This window comes from Neofelis nebulosa, chromosome 18, assembly GCF_028018385.1.
Source record: "Neofelis nebulosa isolate mNeoNeb1 chromosome 18, mNeoNeb1.pri, whole genome shotgun sequence".
NCBI lineage: Eukaryota > Metazoa > Chordata > Mammalia > Carnivora > Felidae > Neofelis > Neofelis nebulosa.
Window position 1 is genome coordinate 20,060,338 of NC_080799.1, and position 24,142 is coordinate 20,084,479.

At 47.2% G+C, this 24,142-nt stretch overlaps 1 pseudogene; it reads left to right on the top strand.

The window, feature by feature from the left end:
* The first annotated feature begins 66 nt into the window (after positions 1 to 66).
* LOC131501604 (leucine carboxyl methyltransferase 1-like) lies at positions 67 to 22,814 on the top strand (annotated as a pseudogene).
* Positions 22,815 to 24,142: the final 1,328 nt, after the last annotated feature.

Below are 24,142 nucleotides of genomic sequence, written 5' to 3' on the forward strand. Positions count from 1 at the left end.
GTCTGAATAGTTCTGGCCAGTGAGTTTGCCGAGTGAATGAACGGTTGCACGTCTTCTGGGTGAGGTATGAGGTGAGGTTATATGCTCTCCAGGTCCTGGGAAAGGAATTAGCAGTCAGAATAAAGAGAGGTGACACATGGCCGCCGTGGGAAGGGTGAGAGGAGTGGAAGTGAGCACTCGGCGGATGGCTGAGTCTGTTTACATTTGTAACGGAGTGCTAAATGGGAGTGTGTTGGCCTTGTGAAGTAGATGGTTTTCCTCCTTGACCTGGTTCCTGAGAGCCTGAATCTACTGACGTCTACTCACCTGCCTCCTTTTTATCCCTTCCAGGTTTGCAGTAAACATTGGCTACTCGCATGACCCTTATACCCAGCATTTTGTAAGACTGTCTAAGGAGAGGAAGGCCCCCGAAATTAACAGAGGCAAGTGACCCCCTCCCTCCTCACTATTCCCTCATCAGCTGAGAGGCCTGGGGTTTTAGGGATTCATTCGTTTTTTTTTTTAAACAATACAAATTTATTATCTTACAGTTCTGAAGGTCAGAAGTCAAACATGGGTCTTACTAGGCTAACATCAAAGTGTCATCAGGGCCGTTTCTTTTGGAGACCATAGGGGAGAGTCTATTTCCTTTTCTTGTCTACCTTCTGGAAACCACCTACATTCCATGGAAGATGGCCCCTTCTCCATTTCAAGGCCAGCAGTGTAACATAGGGATTCATTCTTAACATGAGAGTTGCAGTGTTCCTTCTCTCCGGTAGTATATGAAAGTGCTTATTTCCCAACATCCTCACCAACACAGTGTATTATGAAACTTTTCATCTTTGTGAATCTGATACATGAAAAATGGTATCTTACAGTAATTTTATTTTAGATTCCTCTTATTTTTGGGTGAAGTTGAAGATCATTAGGATTATTTTTTTAATATATTTTTTAAATGTTTATTTTGAGAGAGTTCACTTGCTTGCAAGCAGGGAGGGGCAGAGGGAGAGAGGGAGAGAGAATGAGAGAATGAGAGAGAGAATCCCAAGCAGGCTCCATGCTGTCAGCACAGAGCCCGATGTGGGGCTCAAACCCTTGAACCGTGAGATCATGACCTGAGCTGAAATCAGGAGTCGGACACTTGCTTAGCCAACTGAGCCACCCAGGTGCCCCAAGATCATTTTATATGTTTAAGAGCCATTTATATATCTTTTACTGTGAACTGTCTGTTCATGGAAGGAATGACTTTTTTTGGCCTTGTTAAAGTCAGGCTGTACAAGTCATTTCTATCAAGGCAGTGAAAGGATTTGAGACAGGAGGGTGACTTAGTCTCAGCCAGATTGAGAAATTGGCCAAATGACGATAGTTGCTGTGGGTGCAGGGCATCTTGGCCCTAAAGATGGATCCTATGGGTAGTTTCAATAAGAAATGCAAAGAAATTTTAAAGTGGTGCTTCCTGAGAATAAGGACATGGTACTTACTTTGAGCTGAGGGTGAAACCAGGCATCAGTAAGATTGGACGAGGCCTGGCTAAGAGGCCTTAAGCCTCCCTCCCGCGCTCTTGAGGACACTTTCCTAACAGACGCTGCAGAGGCAGGGCCCCACCATGGTGCCCTGGGTGCTGGGGGCCCTGGGCAGCAGGTCAGCCCTCCGGCCTTCCTTCTTCCTCTCCCTGGGTTGGCATCGCTAGACTAGGGCCCCACAGTAGGAGAGTGCTTCCCAAACAGCGTGTGGGAAGCATTTTTAAAATTTTTCCAATGTCCAGTCCATTGTAGATGATACTCTGTAACCCACGGTAAAAAGGATTTAATAAAAAAGTAAAATGGAAGAGACATGTAACGTTTATTTATATTTGAGACAGAGAGAGAGACACAGCATGAACAGGGGAGGGTCAGAGAGAGAGGGAGACAGAATCTGAAACAGGCTTCAGGCTCTGAGCTGTCAGCACAGAGCCCGACGGGGGGCTCGAACTCACAGACTCTGAGATCATGACCTGATCCGAAGTCAGACGCCCAACCGACTGGGCCACCCAGGCGACCCAAAAGAGACATGTAAAAAGACAAGCTCAAATTATTTACTAGTAGAATCCATAGACATGAAATCCCTATGTCAAATTGCAGTGAGTGTCTATAAATGCCACTCAAATTTTGTTCTTAAAATAGTAATACTGTAAGCAGAAGGGCTTTAGAACCCAGATCAATTTTATCTTCCTTTGACCCTCTTTTATTTCTTGTCTCCTCTGTTCCAGCTTCCCACGCCAGAGCTTAACAAGTCAGTTTATTAGGCACCGTTTGCCTGTGCACCGCCCCCCGCCCAACCCCGCCTGTGGTGTTTTACAAACATCCAGGCTCTACCCCGCACAGGATGGAGATGAAGGGAGCACGCTAAGAAACATGGCTGTCTTTGCTTTGACATTGGTCTGCCCCATTTCCTGACCCCAGAATACTTTCCAGCGGGTCTCCCAATTTTGAGTTTCAGCCGAATTCTGAGTAGCTCTCACTTAGCCACGAAAAGACACATTTCTAAGAGGGACATTTAGATCCCATGTTTTGATGTAAAATATTTTTCTTTCATATGTAGAATTAGGGGGTGTTGCGTTTTCCTTAAGGTAGTTGATCCAACCATTAGATAGATTGTGCTTATGTTGGTTCAAATGGCTTTAAAAAAAAAAAAAAGGAAGAGAATTTTAAAGTCCTTACTTCTCCCATAAGGTCTATGGATAACCTAAACCGCTACCCCTGAAGAAGGGCAGAAGGGTTGTGTTTTGTCCTCCTGGTGTGAACTTTGCAAGGCTTATTTCCATCATCACTGAGTCATGGCTCGTCTCTGTCTCTCTCTCAGGATATTTTGCTCACGTCCATGGCGTCCGTCAGCTTATAAAGGCATTTCTAGGGAAGACAGAATGTCCCTGTGAGATTCTAAATCTTGGGGCTGGGATGGATACCACCTTCTGGAGACTAAAGGTAAATTAAAAAATACCGCCCCCTTGTTTCCCCAATTGTTTAATTTTGTGAAGGTTCCCAGCGGGTTCAGAAATGTCAGGGGCGCCTTGGCGACTCTGTCGGTTGAGCACCCGACCCTTGATTGCGGTTCAGGTCATGATCTCTGTTTGTGGGTTCAGACCCGCATTGGGCTCTGTGCTGACGGGACAGAGGCTGCTTGGGATTCTGTCACTCTCGCACTCTCCCTCTCTCTCTGCCCTTCCCCCATCTCTCTCGCAAAATAAGTAAATAAACATTTTTTTAAATGTTAGAAATATATTCAAAAGGAATGCGGTGACTGCCTGTCTCGCGTCCCTGTCCCCATCCGTTTGCACCTGCTGTGCAACCACTGTCAGCCACGTACGTGATGTCACCAGGGCCCTAGATATGTGCCTTGCTTCTTAGCTCCTGCTGTCACAAACAGGGCTTTTGATCCAAATGCTTGTATACATTCTCTGCGTGTGTGCGAGAGCCCTGCCAGTGGAGTAGCTGAGACCAGGGGCCCATGCATTTGCCGTTTTGACGACAACAAAAGACTTTACTGTCGTCGTGACGGTGTCTTCAGTATAGCTTGGAGATTTGCAAGGCTGGGTGATGGTAACATGACACAAAGCCCTTTTAAGTTTAGTGATTCATTTTGAGAGAGAGAGAGAGAGAGAGAGAGAGAGAGAGAGAGAGAGAGAGAGAGAATCCTAAGTGGGGCTTAGATGCGGGGCCTATCCCACGGAGCACGAGACCGTGACCCAAGCCGAAATCAAGAGTGCGAGCCCAACTGCCTGAGCCATCCAGGTGCCCCTCCATTCTCTGAGTTGGTCCCTCACCTCCTTCGTTAGGGTTCAAGAGCAGGTATAATTACACTCACTCACAGAAGAGGAAATGGGTCCAGTTAGTGGCAGAATCAGGACCACGGGCCTGGCCTTTGATTCCGGGCTGGACTTGTAGCACCAAACCTTTTCTCTACAACGATCTCACTGACTGCATTTTCTTTTTTGTAGGTTTGTACAGATCTCTCTGGTTCTTCTGTCAGGTCGGTCATGTGGCAGTCATGGGTACGTGCATTTCCCCAGATTCTTGCAGAAGTACACCAAGATACACTAGAGTGTGTGGGCCTAATGCGACCTGAGTGTGTATTTTGTCCCTCATCAGCTCACCCGATGAGGTCTTTGGTCATCGGTGCCCCCAGCCTCTCTCTCACTGAGGCGAGAAATCAGTGGCCTCAGCACAGCCTTAGTATTAACCGGTTGCCTCTGCATTCTTCATTCAGGATAAGATAGCTAACGTTTCTGAAGGGCGTGCACATCCATGACCTCAGGAATGAACATGAGAGCTCTGCAGGTGGGGGGCGGGTTACCCAGACGGGGCAAGGCGGGCTCCGAGAGCTTGTGGCGTCCCCAGGTCGGACAGCCAGTGGCGCTGGAGCATGGAACAAACAACGGACTGCAGTTCGTCCACGTCCAGATTCCCTCCTTGTTCTCTCCAGAGAGCCCTGTGGCTGCTCGGGGGGTGGGGGTGGGGGGCTCTTTGCTATAGGTCGGCGGTGCCTCTGGGCCTCAGAGACCACGGTGTGGTGGAAGGAACTGGAAGAGAATGCAGTGGCAGAATGTGTGCAGTGTGAACAGAAGCCACGGGAGAAACTCCTCCTTTGGGCTTGACACCCTTTTCAACGTGGTCCCGTGGTTTGGTCTCTCCCCCCGCCGTGTAGGTGGGTTAATCATTACTAAATCTGAGATTTTTATTTCTGAGCAAGGTACACTGAAGCTCATGTGCCCCTTCCGAGGAAAAGGTTATCTGTCAGCAGTGAGGAAGGAGAATAGTGCAGGGTCTGAAAAATTTGGTGGAGTTTTTTCGTTTTGATAATGACATCGGTCTAAAGGGTTTTAAAAAACCTAAGTTTCTTTTTAGAAAAATGATGCTTGTTTGCTCTCTGGAGCAGGAGCTGAACGGGCCAAATTTAGGCTGCCACCTATGTCGGTAAATAAAGTTTTACTGCAACACAGCCAACTCCCAGTTCCTTCCATCTTCCCTATGGCTGCTTTAGCCCTACGGCAGCAGAGTGGAGAAGTCACAGCAGAGACCGTCTGGCCTGCAAAGGCTAGAGTACTGGCTGCTTACAGCAAGTTCGCTGAGCCCTGTTTTTGAGCTCTATGTGCTTCTGTAAAAGAGGAGGGGAGATCTCGTCGGCTAGTCTTGTTGTCTGGTGCACCTTCCACCTGGGAGGGTCCCCTGGCTGCACCAGCAGAGGCTTGGCTGTGGGTCACAGGCTTTCTGCTGCCGCTGGTGTGTGAGCTCGTTCTGTATGACGTCAGGCCCCAAGACCAGTCGAAGGGACAGTTGAAGGCTCCCACCTTCAAGCAGCGGGTGAGAGTAGGGTGCAGGAAAGCCAGTACAACCCCAGACAAAGAATAAAGGGTGAGTGAAACCCTTTAAGGGACCTCAGCTTCTTGGTGTCTCTTGAATCCTATTTCCACACGGCCAGAGGATCAAGGACGCAGGGGGTCAGTCTCAATATGGCAGCCTGTGCAGCGGTCGGCCACGTTGGATCTCCTTTGAGCCTACGGGATACTCTTCCTCACGGTTGTCCCCGGCTGCCCTGCGGTAGCTATGCACGGTCCCGGTTGCCTTCCGTGCCTCCTGTGATGTGGAGCTACTGGCGAGTGGAGTGGAGTGTCGGAAGGGCTCAGGGAATCCCAGAATAAAAGTTGAAGCGTCATGTCCCACAGCCATTTGTTGCCCCTTTCCCAAAGGCAAGAAAGAAGATGTCTGTTCCTTAAAAGCTCCAGGTGTGCCTTTTGGAAGCTTTCCCTCCATGGTGACCCCTTAATCGGCATTCTTAAGAGGGCAAGTAGCTGATGAGTGGGAAAGCTCTTTAGAAAGTCAGAAGTCCTAGACGAGCCATAGGATCGTATGCTGTCCTGCATTTGCTTTTGTTCCCCAGGCCTTCTGGAATTTTAGCGTGTCCTTAACTTCATATCGTGTGAGCAAAATCCTTAGAGGGTGTTCTGGAATTTCCTAGCAAAAGTCATCTTCTGGTATGCTCTAAACGTTTCCTCCAAATATCTTCGGACAGCTTTTTACCCGGCCCTGCCCTACACACGGGCAGGGGAGCGCGGCAGCACCGAGAGAGAACGGGTGAGATCGGTGAGCGTGTCTCTTCTGATGGGTCAGGAGACTGTCTTTGTCTCTGTCTTCCTGTCTCCCCCTTCCTCCCTCCCCCTTTGTCCCCCAGACCAGATCCCCTGAGATTTTCCAAGGGCTGAGGGGTAGCTGGCTCTCCCAGTTCTGACACTTGCCCTTAGGGTCACCTCCTACTGGAAAATGCTTGCTTGTGATTGCTGCCCCCCGCCCGTCATGCTGTCGTGGGGGGCCGGCTCCCTCTCGGTCCCTGCTGTCCATCGCTCGTTACTGTGCACGTAAATGGTGTTCTGCGCAGTTGCTCAAGTCAGAAAGAGGGGTGTCATCCTCACCCCAGCTCTTCCTTAATCCCGGCCCACACCTGTGAGGCCCACCACCGGGTTCTGGGCACCAACAAGTGTCTTTTTCTTGGTCTTTTTTTCCACTTTAAGGAAGCGGCTCTGTACTTGTGGAATGTAAGTACAGGTGGATACGGAGGCGTTAGAAGAGCGCTTTGGGGAGGCGCCGGGCAAGTCACCAGGTTGTGGAGCGCCTTGTTTCTTTCCCCAAGCCTCAGGGGCATCGGGAGCTGCTGCAGGCAACACGCAGGGTGTCGCTGAGAGTCCAGACAGCGGTGTCCTTACAGTGTGTGCAGTTGGCGAGCTGAGGAGGAGAGAATGCGTTCGTGAATACGCACCGGGGCTGAGGGATTGATTGGACGTGACAGAGAATGTGCTAGGATGGCCAGGGGGCCAAGGGGAGACCAGGCCGGGGATGCAGAAGGGGGAGCAGGGTCGTGTGTGTGTGTGTGTGTGTGCGCGCGCGCGCGCGCGTCTGCCACGCTCTTTTACTGCAGCCCTCAGTAAAGATAAATGTACACCCCAGGCCAAGACCTAATTCTAAGTACCCATGTCAATAAGGTTTTTAAGTTTATTTATTTAACTTGAGAGAGAGAACCGGTGGGGGAAGGGCAGAGAGAGAAGGGGACAGAAGATCCAAAGCGGGCCCTGGCCCCCACGTGGGGCTCAAACTCACGAGTCGTGAGATCATGACCTGAGCCAATGTCAGACACTTAACCGACGGAGCCACCTCGGCGCCCCGTCCCCATGACAGTCAATGATAAAGGCACACACGTGGCACTTACTAAGGCAGGCCCCGTTCTGAGTGTCCCTTGTGTGTACTCATTTCCTCATTACTCCTCACAACCCCGTGAGGTGCTGTCCCTGTCTCTGCTTCGCAGAGGAGGGAAACTTGGCCCAGGGAATGGAGTGACTTTGGGGCCTCGCGGCAGACAGGCGGTGGAGCTGGGATTCGAACCCCCGTCCCCTGCTCCAGAGCACCTGCCCTTTACCACCCGCTGTATCCTCCCCTCACAGAAAAAAGTAAACGTGTCACAAAACAGTACTCACCCCCACTGTGTGCGATGCTTCGGGATTTTTGCTGTTTTATTCCATTTTATCCCTCAAATGCTGGTCAGCATTGGTGTCCTGACCCTCTCTGATTCATCTCGATCTGCTTTTTGGAAAATCCTATCAGGTCCTACTCCCCCAGCGCCTCCACATACCCCCACCTCCATCCCAGGCACTGCTCCCCCAGTTCAGGCTCCCCGTGACTTCTTCCCTGGACAGCTGTGAACCCCTGACGCCCGTCCTCCATCCATTCCCCACGTGGAGACCACAGTAATGTGGAAAATACATCTCTGCCCATATCGTTCCTGGATGTCAAACCCTTAAGTGCCCTGATGCTCTTCGGGGCCTAGTACTCGCTCGGTACGTGAAGGTGGTCAGTAAATGTAGGAGTGAATACATAATTCTAGAGCTTACTGCGTGTTTTTCCTCAGGATGAAGATCTTCTCCCAAGTAAATATTTTGAAGTGGACTTTCCCATGAGAGTCACGAGAAAGCTGCACAGCATCAAGTGAGTATGGCTTTGACCACAGGAGAGAGCCCGGCAGGATTCAGGGGCAGCGTTCAGGAGGCGGCCGGTCTGAACGCCAGAGACCTCATTTTAGGGGACTCTTCCCTTTTACCCTCTTCCCGCCTTCCTTCTGGCCCCAAGATCCCCATTCCAAACTGTCTTCAAAATGAAATGTCCCCTCCCTTGCAACTCTTCTGTCCGTTAACGTAATTTCTCTGAACACGTAATAGAAATGACCTATAGTGGTTTAATTTTAATCTGAAATTTAAAAAAGTGTTTTAATGTTTTATTTATTTTTGAGAGAGAGAGAGGGAGACAGAGTATGAGTGGGGGAGAGGCACAGAGAGAGAGAGAGAGAGAGAGAGAGAGACAGAGTCCAAAGCAGGGCCCAGGCTCCGAGCTGTCAGCACAGAGTCTGATGTGGGCCTTGAACTCATGAACCGTGAGATCATGACCTGAGCCAAAGTTGGACACTTAACCGACTGAGCCAACCAGGCGCTCCAATAATCTGAATTTTCATGTGTGCTCCGGCTACTTCTGTATCTCCAGAGCATAGAAAGGGGCCTGGCTCAGAGCAGATGTGTAGTAAATAGCGTTTGAATGAATAATGGGAGGCCAAATTGGCCATTTACTATATATGAGATAGTATGGGGGCCACCCTGAGTCCATGTTTTAAGAATTCTGCAGTTACAGATGGCGAGTTTGTGAATCTTTGCTGAGAGCTTTTGTAGCACCATGTGAAATGCTTCACTCAGATGATCTCGTTGAGTCCTCAGAGCCGACTCAGGAATGACATGCTTTTATTAGCAGTTGAGGAAACCAAAGCTCAAAGAAGTTAAGCTAATTTCCATAAGGTTACCTGTTGACAAAGGGGTAGAGCTGAAATTTAAACCCTGACCTCAAGCCCAAGGTCAGATTTTCTCAGTGGTTTTTAACATATACTTCTTCCCCTTCTTTTTAAACTAGTCATTTAAACAAAATCTTGTCTTACATTTAAAAAAATTTTTAGTAACCATTAAAACTTTCACCTTGTCCTTTAAAGATGTGTAATTCCCACAAGCTAGAAATAGTTTAAGTTTTTTTTTTTTCTAACTTATCCTATGGAAACAAGTTTTGCCCTTTTCCAAATACAAGATTATATTACACGGAAGGTGCATTTTATCTAAAAATAATTTTTTTAATAATTATTTATTTTTGAGAGAGGGAGACAGAGTGCAAGCTGGGGAGGGGCACAGAGACAGGGAGACACAGAATCCGAAGCAAGCTCCAGGCTCTGAGCCGTCAGCACAGAGCTCAACGCAGGGCTCAAACTCACGAGCTGTGTGCGAGATCATGACCTGAGCCGAACGAAGTTGGATGCTCAACCGACGGACCACCCAGGCGCCCCACGTAGCGTGCATTTGAGATGCGCTATGGCATCTGACGCTGTGCAGCCACAGAATACGACCTAGCTTGTTAGGACACCGAGTCAAATAAGAGCAGGTGGGCTCTCACTTAAGCCTAGAGGAGGTTTCTGGGGTGAAAGATGTGTGTATGGTGGTTGCGATACTGAAATCAGCTCTCGGATGTCTAATATTTTGCACATTCTGGAGGAGAGCAGAGTCATCACCTAAATGTTACTGGACGTCAGGTCTGAGTAGGAATTGGTTTGTTTAGTTGTCTGTGATTAACAATGGTTAAAATTTTTAATTGAGTGAGCAGAAGCAGGAAACGAGAGACAGCTTGGAAAACACTGGAACATTTGGAAACATATCGCCAGCCTATCTTTGGCGGTTTCTACGTCTTGAGTGTTTCATGATCAGTTTGTGACTTGACGTCAGATTCGGAGAGTAACGCTCACTGACCTACTCTGAGAGCTGATCCACTGAATTTTTCATGTGTGTGCCTAGGGTCAGACGTGATTAAGCAGCAGGCCCTCTGGAGTCGCCCTTGCTTTGAGCAGTAGCGGTACCTACTGGCCATTTCGGTAGTGGGTGTTTGCGTTTTTTCAGTAACTAAGCTACTTGACTCATTTCTCTCTCTTTCCCATCTTCCCATAGATACAAGCCTTTCTTATTACAACCCATTATAGAATGACATTCAGAGGACACACTGCAAATTGGCAACTAAGTAATACAGTATGGGCTACCTCTCTGCTTTTCTTCCCCTTTCTTTTTAAAGATGGTGTGTGTGTGTGTGTGTGTGTGTGAGCGTGCGCGTCTGAGTCTGTGCGTGTGTGCACATGACGTCATAGAGTGTATACTTTGCATCACATCTACTGTGAAGGAACTTGAAACAATTGTTTGTATGGCCCCTCTTAGATGTCCATAGGTCCCAATCTGAAATCTTTTGAAAAACATTTCAGTGAGTTGCAAACATTTCAAATATAGGAGCTTTTTCCCGAAAATCTTTCCTTGGAAAAATCCAGTCCGGCAGCCTCAGACCCTGACTCCTATATGGCTGCTTCGTTGAGAGGGAATGCACGTCCCCACCACTGTTGTCTCGTACCTGACCCGCTTCACCTGTTACGTTAGGTCCTTGGCCCCGGGGCTCAGTTTTTCCCCGTAAGTTTTCAGTATGAGTGTTTCCAACAACTCTTTCCTCCCTTCTAAGCCTTTAAAACTAAGGTCACAAACACTCTTCCAGAATGTTCCATTGTGTTCAGTGTGTGTCTGACAGAGAAGTTCAAGGGGCTTATTAATAATTCAGGTCAGAAAACATGCTCAGAGAGGATGGCCTTAGATGGTGGGCACAGATAACACAGGAAACGTCAGGCAACTAGACAGGCCTCTACACCAGCACAGTGCCCTCGTCACGCTCCTAGTGAACAGACTCCCACAGAAACTAATATCTCCTCCATCCTTTGTTTCCCTCGTACAAATTTTAAGTACAACCTCCTCAGGCTTTGCCATTGGCTGGCACATCTGCTTTCTCTACATCGTAGCCGTCATACTTTTCTGTATATTTGGTTAATATTTGCGTCAGAAGGATTAGCTGTAATGAAAGGGTTAGTTAGCACTTTGCATTGCCTTCGACCCATCAGTGTAGAAGCATGTGAAGTAGAAAGTAAAGACCCTGCGTGATCTCTCCCCCCACCACGATAACCACTGTGCAGGGTGTTTTCTCCTGTGGATGGACAGTGTACCTAGAGGCAGGTAAATATCACGCGTAAGAAAATACACATGTAGGGGCACCTGGGTGGCGCAGTCGGTTAAGCGTCCGACTTCAGCCAGGTCACGATCTCGCGGTCCGTGAGTTCGAGCCCCGCGTCAGGCTCTGGGCTGATGGCTCAGAGCCTGGAGCCTGTTTCCGATTCTGTGTCTCCCTCTCTCTCTGCCCCTTCCCCGTTCATGCTCTGTCTCTCTCTGTCCCAAAAATAAATAAAAAACGTTGAAAAAACAAAAAAAATTAAAAAAAAAAAAAAGAAAATACACATGTAAATAGAATCCCGTGCCCGGCCTGCAAAAGGTTCAGTAAATTTTTGGTGAAGGAATCTATGCATATATTGAATAAATAAATATATATGATGTAGACCAACATGTATTTGTTGAAAGAGTGAATCTATACTTGTAGAAATAAATAAATACAGTTATATGTATAATTTTAGTAAAGCGAATAATTTACACGTACTGTTTTGAAACTTGTTCTTTGTGCATCCTAGGGAATCACGGCTGTCTTCATGTTGCCAGATTAGATCTACCTCGTTATTTCTGGTGACTTCGTAATACTCCTCTGCATGGAAATCCCATTTTACTTAACGTATTCGCTACTGATGGTCCTTTAGATTGCCGCCTTCTTTATGGTTTCCTATTAAACAGTTTTGTAGAAAGCCTAGTTATATGTGCATATTCGCAGGAATTGCCAGTTCAAAAAATTGTACCTTATGAATTCTAATAGCTACTGCCAAGCCGTGCTTCAAGACCCTTTCGACGAATTTGTATTTTCACCAGAGTAGATGCGGGTTCCCTTTCCCTACACCCTCGCTAACACTGGCTACTACCATTTTAAAAAATTCCTGCCAGTCTGCCAAATCTGTGAATTAAAGATTTTTCTGTAACTTTGTTTTAAATTTTTTATAACTTTGAACGTGCTAGTGAAACGGAGTACCCTTCCTTCCTTCTGTTGGCCTGTGGGATTTCTTGTAACTTTCCTCTGCTCATATATTTTCCAGTTGCATTGTTTCATTTCCTTTTCAATTTATAGGAATCCTTTACAACATAAAGCAATGTTCTTTGATATAAATCCCTCGTCAACTGTTGATTGGCAGATTTCTTTCTTAGCCTTTCACTTGGTTTTTAACTCTGGGTTTGTGTCTTGTGTGGGCAAATTTTCTAGTCCTGTCCTTGATAGTTTTTGATCTTGCCATCATTCTGGGAGAGGGACAGTTGAAATAAAAATTAATGAAAATACAAATGTGAGTGAAAATTTGAGAAAAGTGATAGGCGATGATAACACTGACACATTTTCATTGAAAAATTGCCCTATTTCATTAAACCTTTGAGGCTGTGATTGCAAGAATCACACTATCTATTTACCGCCAGGAAAGAAAAGGTGCTGATAAGTTAAACCGAAACGTTATTGACCGATGCATCCTCATTTCAGAAATGTGAAACTGAGAAAAAATACGCATCTTGAAATTGATCATTTCTTAAAGCTGAAATATGCACGAGGTGAAACTTAAAAGTATACAAATGGGCACACAATGAAAAGTCAGTCCGGATGAGTGAATCAAGGGGGACGTCTGGGTGGCTCAGTCAGTCAAATGGCCAAGTCGTGATTTGGGCTCAGGTCAGGATCTCACAGTTCATGAGTTTGAGCCCTGCACTGGACTCTGTGTTATTAGCACAGAGCCTGCTTGGGATTCTTTCTCTCCCCCTTTCTCCACCCTTCCCCCGCTCTCCCTCCCCCCGCCCCCGCCATCTCTCAAAATAAGTAAGTAAATGAACCTCCATGTACCCATCACTGAACTTTTAACTGTGGCCAATTTCATCTGTACCAGTGGTTCTAGAAGTGTAGTCCTGGACTAGTGACATCACCACTGTGGAGCATTGGTTGGAAATACAGATGTCTAGCTTTTGAAAGAATTTGACAAAATGTCTACTTCTGGAAGATCTGCTACATCAGAAACTCGGGGGGTTGAAGCCATCAGTCTCTTTTAACAAGCCCGCCAGGTGATTCCGATGACTGCCAAAGCTCGAGAACCACTATAGAAACCATGCTGTCCGATCTCTCTGGGAGTATTTTCAAGCAAATGTTATCATTGTATTTGTAAATACTTTAGAAGCTATTTTCTTTTAAACATAGTATCTCACAAATTGGCACGACATTTAGAGAGTGGCCAGCCGATCGGTACCAATACTTAAATATTTTACCCTTTGACCTCCTAATTCTACTCCTAGAGACCTACTTAACTGGACGGGTGCTTCATGAGGTCTAAACAAAGATGCTCATCGCAGTGCCTCAGATGGAGAAAATCTGGAGATACCACAGGCCTAATCGTGAGGGCTTGGCTGAGTAAGTTGTTTTATCCACTGATGGAATGCTAGGAAATCATTACAGACGATGATGTCATTGATATTACTGTTAAGTAGGAGAAGCAGTTTTCAAAAGAAGAATTGGCCCTCCTTTCTTTTTCCTGTGTGATGTGTGTGTACGTATTTGTGTGACAGAAAATGTGCTTATGTTGTGTGTATGGGTTTATGTTGTATGTATAGAAGAAAGACTGGAATGTTCTATACCAAAACATTAATAGTTGGAAGATGTGATTTTCGTTCATTCCACCCTCCTCCTTCCTGATTTTTTTTTTTTCCTTTTTGCAGTGGGACATGTATTTCTGTAATGGAGAAAAAATAATAATTGAATTTTGAAATCCATTGAAATGATCTCCTCTGGATGAATTTCTGTTGAAATGATAATCTCTTCTTGGCTTTCCAGGTGGACACCTGTTGGATTCTAAGAGCTATGCCATTATCGGAGCAGATCTCCGAGACTCACCTGAACTCGAAGAGAAGCTAGAGAAATGTGACGTGAATCCACAGTGAGATCTTGTTTTAACCTCTTACGCGTTTGTGATTTCATGTGAATACGAAATAAGGTCAGGAGAAAGTGCAGCATGATACCCGTGTCCCGTTTTTAATTCTGAGATGTTTATCATTTCATTGCTATGAGGGAGGTTTTCTAAGTCTTTGAGAAGCAATGTTTCTCCTGTTTTCACATCAGAATCACGTGTGTTGCTTTTATAACATACTGATGCCTGACACCATAAAGTTTGAGAGAAGGTAATTATATGTATAGAAACCTATAACTGCAGGGCACCTGGGTGGCTCAGTTGGTTAAGCGTCCAACTCTTGATTTCCGCTCAGGTCATGATCTCACGGTTGGGGAGATCGAGCCCCATGTCAGGCTTTGCGCGGAGAGCTTGGAGATGATATTAAGTACGCGTGTGAAAGCAGTTGAACGGAAATTGGCGCAGAAGCTATAATCTGTAGATTATTACAGTTGCAGTGGTAACCAGCAGCAACCCCCTGCGAACGTAGAAACACACCATTTGGGCAAATGTGCTACATGGCCAGGGAAATAATCACTTACAAATCAGGAGAGCTCTTGGGATGCCTGCGTGGCTCAGTTGGTTAAGCATCCAACTTCTGATTTCGGCTCAGGTCGTGATCTCCTGGTTCATGAGATTGAGCCCCACATTGGGCTCTGTGCTGACACAGCCTGCTTGGGATTCTCCCTCCCTCCCTCTCTGCTCCTCCCCTGCTTGCCCTCTGTCTCTCTCAAAATAAGTAAATACACTTAAAAAAAATTAATCAGGGGAGCTCTTGATAGGCAAGTTTGCCTCACTCCTGGAGATCTACAAAATGGATAAGGAACAGCAGCTATCACAAGTATTAGAATTACATTCATAATTCTCTGGGGTTCATTTGTGCTCTGTGTTTTCCTCCGTGGGCTGTTTTTGCTTCGCTTAGACTTCTCTTCTGAAAAGTATTAATCCTGTTTTTAACATTGGCGAAGACTGCCTCTTAAAAATACACTGTAAACGTGTTTAACTTTTCACTTCCAAATAATTCAAATTTGTAAAAAAAAGTTGCAAACCTTTACAGGAAATTCCCACGTAGCCTTCTCCACCTGGCTTCCCCCCATGTGGTAACACCGTATGTAATAGTCAGTGCCTTTCGCATTAAAAAGGTTTTTGGAGGGGCACCTGGGTAGCTCAGTCGGTTAAGCATCCGACTTCAGCTCAGTTCATGATCTCATGGTTCATGTGTTCGAGCCCTGCATCAGGCTCTGTGCTGACAGCTTGGAGCCTGGAGGCCTGGAGCCTGCTTCAGATCCTGTGTCTCCCTTTCTCTCTGCCCCTCCCCGGCTTGTGCTCTGTCTCTCAAAAATAAACAAACATTTAAAAAAAATTTTAAATAAATAAAAACGTTTTTGGAACTGTTTTTCTCTAATTACCAACCTATTGAGGTTTTGAAACTTTTTTTTCCACTCACTTTTTCTAATCGTTCCTATTGATATAATCTGGGGGTTTAGACTTAGGTTAAAAAAAAAATTGCTTACTTTAAACTTCCTTTTAATGTTTTTCTTTCTGATTTTCAACTTCATCTGCAACTTGGACTTCATTGTCTATCCTCTGGATTTAGTTCTCTCATTCTTTGTACCATGACCCAGTTGGGTCCAGAGAGCATTTGTAGATATATGCATACATATGTGTGTGTGTATTTGTATACACATACATACGTTTTTATTTTGGAGAGAGAGAAAGAGAGCTTGTGCAAGTCAGGGAGAGGGGTAGAGGAAACGAGAGAGAGAGATAAGATCCCAAGCAGGCTGCATGCTCAGCATGGAGCGCAACACAGGGCTCAATCCCATAACCCTGGGATCATGACCTGAGCCGAAATCAAGAGTCAGATGCTCAACTGACCGAGGTACCCAGGCGCACCTGGATATATATTTTTAATTTCTTTTAGTGTTTATTTATTTTTGAGAGAGAGTGTGAGCACGAGCCGGGGAGGAGCAGAGAGAAAGGGAGACACCGAATCCGAAGCAGGCCCCAGGCTCTGAGCGGTGAGCAGAGCCCGATGTGGGGCTCGAAGCCATGGACTGTGAGATTATGACTTGAGCTGAAGTTGGATGCTTAACCGACTGAGCCACCCAGGCACCCCTGGATGTATATTTTTAAGTCACTTGAGTTATACCACATTTCCTTGTCAAAAAAAGAAAAAAAAAAAAAAGGAAATCCTGATGAACAGTAACAGTGGATAGTCGGGACTGTCAGGTCAAAGCCAGCAGCACTTGTGGGTAGCCTTTCTCTCTAGCGATCATGAGTCCAGGCACTGAGTCTAACTGCATGGGTTACATTCTGACACTAACGTACACGATGTTCTTTTCAGCAAATTGCTTGGGTATTTTCAGTTCAGACAATTTACTTGTTTTGAAATTCCCTGCCAATAAAAATAGGCAAAAGTAACCTACTTGCTTTGTGAGAAAAATAGCAACCAGCCATGAGGAACAGCAGCGTAAAGGCAGAGAAGGAGGAGGATCCAGTAAAGGAGTCAGAAGGAGCAGGAATAAATCAGCAGAGCTCACATAATTTAGGGCTGCCTGTGTTCCCTTCCAACTGTAAAGCGTTTAGAGATTTCTGTAGGAGTTTATTGCTTTTCCTGTTTCGTAATTTGTTCGTTACTTCGGGTCTGGTAACTCAGACCGCATGCTAATGTGTCATTTGTTGAAGACTGTTCGTGTTTTTAATTCTTGATGATAAAAGTTTGTGTAAGAAGAATTAGATTCTGTTAAAGGGATAGCAGTATTTCTGTATTTTATCAGTCAGCTTTTGATGTGTACCAAAATCTCTGCAGCCTCAGCGGTCTCGAACAACTCACAATTCAGAGCAGTTCACAAGTTGCTCAGGATTGTGTGAGTGAACCATTTGGACTGGGCTTAGCTGGGTGGTTCTTCCACTGGAGCCAGCTGCAGCTGAGGTCCCCTGGGGTTCACTCCTGTAGCTGAGATCCCCTGGGGTTCCCTCCTATGTGGATGCCTCATTCTCACGCACAGGGCCTCCCCTCCGATAGCAAGCCAGCTTGGGTTCATTGCCACACGGGTTCAGACTTCCGAGCAAGAGGGCAAGGGCCAACGTGCAAGTGATTTTCAGCTTGCGCTTGCGTCGTGTTTGCTACTGTTGTATTGGCCACAGCGAGTTACAGGCCTAACCCAGATTCCAGGGGAAGGGAACGAGACTGCCTCGGAGCAAGGGGTCTGCAGGGCCACCTTGTCACCCTGTGCGGGCATGCCGGGGGAGAATTTGTAGCAAGCCAGACAAAACCTTGCTCAGTGCTCGCGTTGTTACGGTCTGAAACTTTGGGTCACGACGGGGCTCTCCACCTCTTACCGCCCTGATAGTTGACGTGCTATCCGGGGCTTCTCCTCTTCCTGCGGTGTGCACCCCAGGGTTTTCCTGCCCTGCCAGCACTATCCGTGGCTGCCGTTAGAGTCCCGATTTGATGAATACATACTTATGTGCCTTTTTTCTTCTCTGAAGATTGCCAGCACTGCTGATAACGGAACGCGTGCTGGTGTACATGACTCCGGAGCAGTCGGCCAACCTTCTCAAGTGGGCAGCTAACGGCGTTGAGACAGCTATGTTCATAAACTACCAACAGGTAAAAGGAAGCTCAAGACCTTTGCGTGCTGTATGCGTTCGCGTGGGGGCTAACCCTCTCTGAGCAACCCCAGTATAAATTTCCACTCACTCTTTTCCTTCCGCCTCTGGCCACACACACATCGCCGTTTTAAATCGATTCTAGCAATTCCCAGCGTTCCTGATTTCTTAACTTCCTGCAAACTCGCAGCCAGGGTTTTTGGAACTTCTCTCTTGGCCTTTACAAAAACTTTGTAAAGTTCACATTTTACCGTTGTATTAATTATAGAGTCATAGACCGCGATGGAAGGAATTTTGGCTAACATATGGGTGTCAGGGTAGCGAACCCTGATTCCTTCCGAGGCAGGCAGGTGATGCAGTGGAGGAAGTTGGCCAGGTGTAAGGCAGACAGGAGTGCTGGGGACTCTGGTGAACCACAGTTCACCCCTGCTCAGTGCCACCTCGTTGTTCCCATGTGGACATGGGAGCCTGGAGTTGAGAACCCCCAATTTTCCAGGAGAAGCGACAGTGTAGAATTTTAATGTAAAATTCCTAATTTGTAACGTCCCCGAGTTTGGCCCGCTGGTTGCCTGTTTTTCTCTTCTGATGTGGTGGGAAGGGTTCTGTTTTAGAGCTTTGGAATTATTCAGCGTGGGTCCGAGTCCTGGCCCTGGCTCTTATGATTGGCCGGGTGCCCTTAGGCAGAATGGTAGGGTGGTTGGGAGTCCATGCTCTGGAGGTAGATTGCCTAGCTGTGTGACCGGGACAAGTTTCATAACCTCTCCGTGCTGTCTCTTTATCAGGAAAATGACAATAATAATAATAACAGTCCCGACGTTAATAGGGTGTAGTGAGGAGTAAGCGAGTTAATTTGTACGAGAGCATGTTCAGGATTGCCCGGCTGCTGAGCAGGTTATTAGCTGTTATTTGGATCTTTCTGAGCCCCAGGTCCTTGTTTTTGATTTGTTTTTAAAGTTCTCTACTTATTTTGAGAGAGAGCATGAGCAGGGAAGGAGCAGGGTGGGGGTGGGGGTGGGGGTGGGGGTGGGTGGAGAGAATCCCAAGCAGGCACTGTGCTGGCAGCCTGGAGCCTGACGCGGGGCTTGATCCCACGAACTGTGAGATCGTGACTTGAGCCGAAATAAGGGTTGGATGGACGCTCAAGTAACTGAACCATCCCGGTGCCCCCGCCAGGGCTTTGTTTATAAAGGGAGAACTTCTCTGGGCTATTATGGGAGTTCATGAGATGATGTGTAGCGGGGGGCACGTGACTGAATACATGGCGGCTAATTTTATTGCTTAGTTCATTTTAACTTTATTGATTTTATTTTTTTCATCTCATTTTATTTTTAAATTCCATTACGGATGACAGCAGTAAACGCTTTGCCCCGTGTCACGTAATTATGGACAGATCTAAGGCTAGACCTTGGTTGACTTTCTCACCCCTTCATGCCCCAGGCCACATTCCCGTAGAGGTGGTTCTCGGTTGAGTTTTCTTCCTTCCCTCTGTGTAACTGGGGGCATTCCTCACACTCAGTCTTCAGTCCTGGTGAGTGGATATAATGGTAGCTGGCCTCATCTGGCTTCTGTAAGTCTTGGGAATCTGTCTTTGCTTGCAGGATATCAGGACTGGGGAAAATGAATTCTGCTTGCTTTCTTTTTTAAATTTATCTTATTTTTTTAGCGTTTGTTTATTTTTGAGAGAGAGAGAGAGAGAGAGAGAGAGAGCGCGAGCACGGCAGGGATAGAGAGAGAGGGAGACACAGGATCTGAAACAGGCTCCAGGCTCTGAACCGTCAGCACAGACCCCGACACGGGGCTCAAACTCACGAACTGTGAGATCGTGACCTGAGCCGAAGTCGGCCGCTTAACCGACTGGGCCACGTAGGTGCCCCTGAATTCTGCTTTGTTTTCACACATTGTGGGTGTTCACCCTGCTCTGTTCGCCTCGTTTCATTCGTGTGTTCTCTTATTCAACATCATATAGCAATGGTGGATGAAGTGAATCTTGACCATGGACCCAGTCACTTGGGAGCAAGCCTGGGGATGTGTCCGTTTTCACTGAATTCTGCAATTTCCTAACAAATGCAAACCATCAGCCTCCTCAGGTGTACTAACTGCTCACATGCCTTCCATGATTTCCTACTCAGTATTTTAAAATGACAAAAACCACATGAATGATGAAAAAACCTGTTTTTTAAATATTTGTTTATTTTTTAGAGAGCGAGCGAGCAGGGGAGGGGTAGAGAGACAGACAGAATCCCAAGCAGGTTCCATGCTGTGAGCACAGAGCCCAGTGCGGGGCTCAAACCCACAAACTGTGAGATCATGACCTGAGCCAAAAATCAAGAGTCGGTCGCTTACCGACCGAGGTGCCCTGAGTGATGCAAATTTCAGTACTGGTAGAATAAGGGTAGCAAACTTGTAGAAGTTGCTTGCTATATAGCAGGCACCTTCCGTGAGTGTGACCTGTATTAACCTACTTGTCACAGTAACCAGGGTGTGGCGGGTGTGGCCGGTGAGGGGACCCAAGCACAGAGGGATTGGACAGCTTGCTGCCCACGGCCGCACGGCCTCACGGCTGGTAAGTTTCAGGCCAGGATTCAGACCCAGGCAGGAAGACGACGGAGCACGTGCTCACAGGCACCCAGTGTGACCATTCATGCCACGTAAGCCTCACACGTCCACCGACAGAGAGTGATGCTGCTTCTTGCCTGCCACCGTTGTCACAGGAGCTCTGGGAATCATTTCGTATAGTAAACTGTTGACGTTTTGGGACAAAGTAACAATAGTGCGCGGTGTATTATGTATGTTTTGTGACATTTGTGCATATAGATACGTTAATGGTTTTTTTGAAGTGGTAAATGGGGGGCACATGGGTGGCTCAGTCAGCTAAGCATCTGGTTTTGGCTCAGGTCATGATCTCACGGCTCATGAGCTCGAGCCCCACGTCGAGCTCTGGGCTCACAGCTCGGAGCCTGGAGCCTGCTTCGGATTCTGGGGTTCCCTCTCTCTCTGCCCCTCCCCTCGTTCATGCTCTGTCTCTCTCAAAAATGAATAAACATCGTAAGAAGGGGGTTTTAAATGGTTTCTCATTAGATAAGTAACAGCACATGCAAAACTTCAAAAAAAAAAATCAAATAGTACAAAAGGGTATGCAGGGAAAGGTAAGTCTCTCTTCTACCCCGGACCTTAGTGAGTCCTCCAACCTGGGAAGCAACACTGCCAGATTCCAGAATTATTCTGCACATATATAAATGTAGCTAGAGATTTTTTTTTTTCTTAAGGGCAGACAGGAGCATGTTATGCACAGCCCTCTGTACTGTACTTTTCGAGAGTCTGTTATCTGAGAATCATTCCACATCTGTATCTGTGTCTGTATGTGTGTCTACGTCTGTACCTACATCTACTTGGATGTCCTCTTGCTGTTTTCATGGCAATGTAATATTTCATTAAACGACCATGCCACAACTGCTTTAACCCCAGCGGATGGGCATGTGAGTCCTTTCCGTCATAGGTCCCGTTACACATCATGCTGTGGAGTAAACCCTCTTGCACCTGGCGTGCACGTGGGAGTCTACCTGTGGAGCAGCCGCTCAGTGGTCTGACCGGCTCCCAGGCCGAGCGCACACCGCCCGGGTGCCCCGCAGGGGGCGGCAGCAGACGACGCTCTCGTCAGCCCCGCGTGCCGTGCCCGCCCCCGACTCCGTTGACTGCACTGGGTATTAGCAAACATCAGCCTTGACGGCTCAGAAACAGAATACTGTTGTCTGATTTTGCGTATTCGAGAAGCCCTTCTGGCATTGCCCAGCCTCCTCTTTCCCTTCCCAGGTGAACATGGACGACCGACCGGTTCGGACAGACCGTGATCGAAAACCTGCGGAGGAGACAGTGTGACCTGGCGGGAGTGGAGACCTGCAAGCCGTGAGAGTCACAGGTCGGAGAGCAGGGCGGGGACATCCTTTGGTACCCTTAACCCCCCAGGGAAGGGCACACTCCCTTCTCCGATCAGAGAATGTGAGAAGCCCTGTCGCGTGCCCACCTGAACAGGCAGCTGGGGTTCCACGTGGGCCGCTGGTTCGTCACGCTAAAGAAGTCCAAGACCTGGGCCGCCATCTTGGTTTGGAAAAAACACATTCACATTTCCCATACCCTATTAGCCCAAGTTTTCAGTATGCATATTTGCAAACAACATGAACGTAGAGGGAACAGTAGGACGAAAACCCATGTCCCATCAGCCAACTTTGGTGACTCACATCTTTCAATATTGTTTTATTTATCCCCATTTTTTGTCGGTGTTGTCACTGGAATATTTTAAGGCACATCCAGAGAGTATAGCATTACCCCCATAAATACTTCCATGTGAATCTCCTACCAGTAAGCATTTTCTTCCCCCACCCCGGGATAATGGTAACATCATCATTGTACCTCACACAGCAGCCGAAACTCCTCCATAGCACCTACTCCACAGTCCGTGTTTGGATTTCCCCAGTTGTTTAAAAAAAAAAACAGAAAAAAATTCTATAGGTGGTGTGTTTGAAACAGGATCCAAACATGGTCCAAACTTTGCACTTGATACGTCGCTTACGTTTCTTAGAATCTGTAATAGAGACTTTAAATATCTTTTATTTATTGTTTTTTAGGTTGTTTGGTTTTCTCTTTTTTTTTGCTGAGGAGACACCACCCACCCCTGCCCCTATTAAATAGGTGGGATATGTCACATTACGCCTCGAACGCATTCAAACACTCTTGCTCACGGAGAAGTTCCTGGCTTTATTTCTCTTTAAATATACATTAGTGACTTCTCTCCCATGATAACAATGCATGTTCGGTGTAGGAAATTGGAAAAGAAAAAGAAGAAAGATGGGGGCTGGGACGGGCTTTTGAAAAAGGAGTCATCTGAGACAAGTTCTCATGTGCTCCAAGAGTGCCTTGGAGTTGTGCAACAGTGCCTCGTACCTTGCCTTTTCTCTCCGCTGCACATTCTAGAAAGAACGGCTCCTGTCGAATGGGTGGGAAACTGCGTCAGCCGTCGACGTGATGGAAGCGTACAGCAGACTGCCTCAAGCTGAAGCGAGCAGGTGCGGATTGGCGAGAGTTAGTTTCACGGCGAACAATTCTGATTGATTAAAGGCATAACTGTCTTTAATGTAAACACAAACACAAAACAAACCTCAAACCTCCAACCCTCACTAGATATACTTTGAACCATGTTAATCTGCTAATACAGGCTAAACCACAGCACCTTGAGAGGAACTCATTAGCCACTAACGGAGATAGGGTTTGTGCCAAAGCAGGTTATTTTGGTCAAAACGAGCGGTCACACCTGTCGCACTCCCAGAGCACCCTGTGCGGTGGCAATTCTGCACAGTCCCTGTGTTTTGCAGATTTTTTCTCTGAACTTATTTTTATTTTAAGAGAGAGAGCAGAGCGCGAGTGGGGAAGGGGCAGCGAGAGAGGGAGAGAGAGAATCCCGAGCCGGGTCTATGATGTCAGTGCAGAGTCCGAGGTGAGGGCCTTGAACCCATGAACCGTGAGGTCGTGACCTGAGCCAAAATCAAGAGCCGGACGCTTAACCGACCGAGCCACCCAGGCGCCTCTTTGTGTATATGTTGTAAAGCTTATATTTAAATGCTCTTTTGAAAAAAATCATACAAGCACATGATAAAACAAAACAGAAGAAGGCAGTGTAGAGTACGAAGACCAACCCTTCCATCCTGCTCCCCTCACCACGAGTCTACCACCTTCTCTCAAGACGCAAGTGCCCTTGCCCGTTCTTCCAGAAGTGAGCTACGCGTGTGGAAGCACGTATGTCCCCCACTTGCTCTTGACGTAGATAGTAGCGTACTCTGCACGTTATTTACTCTACAGTTTGCTTTTCGAATTCCACGGTGAGCCTTAGAGACTGTGCCAGGTCGGTGCACACAGACCCATCGCATTCTTTCAGATAGCTGCATATCCTCCAGTTGTGTGAGTGCGCCATAACCTCTTGAACCCAGCTCTCCTCGGTTACAGCTGTGATGCAGCTGTGAGGCTGCAGTCAATATTCTGGAACGTACATCTTTGTACATATAGGGTAAACTCTTAAAGGCAGAACTGCTGAGTGGAAGGGTGTACATTTTAAATGCGGGGTGGGGGGCGCCTGGGTGGCGCAGTCGGTTAAGCGGCCGACTTCAGCCAGGTCACGATCTCGCGGTCTGTGAGTTCGAGCCCCGCGTCGGGCTCTGTGCTGACAGCTCGGAGCCTGGAGCCTGTTTCCGATTCTGTGTCTCCCTCTCTCTCTGCCCCTCCCCCGTTCATGCTCTGTCTCTCTCTGTCCCAAAAATAAAAAAAAAATAAAAATAAAAAAAACGTTGAAAAAAATAAATGCGGGGTGGGGGGGGCACCTGGCTGGCTCAGTCGGTAGAGCATGCAACTGACTCTTGATCTCAGGGGTCGTGAGTTCAAGCCCCACATTGGGTGTGGGGCCTACTTAAGAAAAAAAAAAACAAAACAAAAAACAAAAAACGAGGGCGCCTGGGTGGCTCTGTCAGTT